Here is a 453-nt window from a genome sequence, read left to right as displayed (position 1 = left end):
TTGAGTACCATTGATTCTCTAATGGACAGTGATTCATAAAACACATTCATGAATCGGAGCTCCTACTAGTCCAAGTACCAAATCAACCCTCAAGAGAATTATTTATCTACTTCTTTCTTATGAAGGAATGGATTCCATCTCGTGTAATAACATTCCCGGCTACCTACTTCATCATGTCTCCAAAATACAAGGAATAGGATTCAGGATCTCAGAATCTGTACCGAGTAAATCAAAAGACACAAATCCATAAATAGGAGTCTGTTAAGAACTCAGGATTAAGATCATCCTATATATGACCATCGGTAGACCAATTAGAATTTTTATACTTAATAGAAATTATTAGAAATTCATATTGTGTCTGTGTCCTTGTTCCACACAATCTCATTATGCGAAATACACTCATTCAATATCTCACCATATTAACAGTGCGGATAACACCGTTCCATTCTAAAT

Source organism: Morus notabilis, unplaced genomic scaffold (genome assembly GCF_000414095.1).
Source record: "Morus notabilis unplaced genomic scaffold, ASM41409v2 Scaffold97, whole genome shotgun sequence".
Taxonomy (NCBI): domain Eukaryota; kingdom Viridiplantae; phylum Streptophyta; class Magnoliopsida; order Rosales; family Moraceae; genus Morus; species Morus notabilis.
This window is presented reverse-complemented; position numbering follows the sequence as displayed.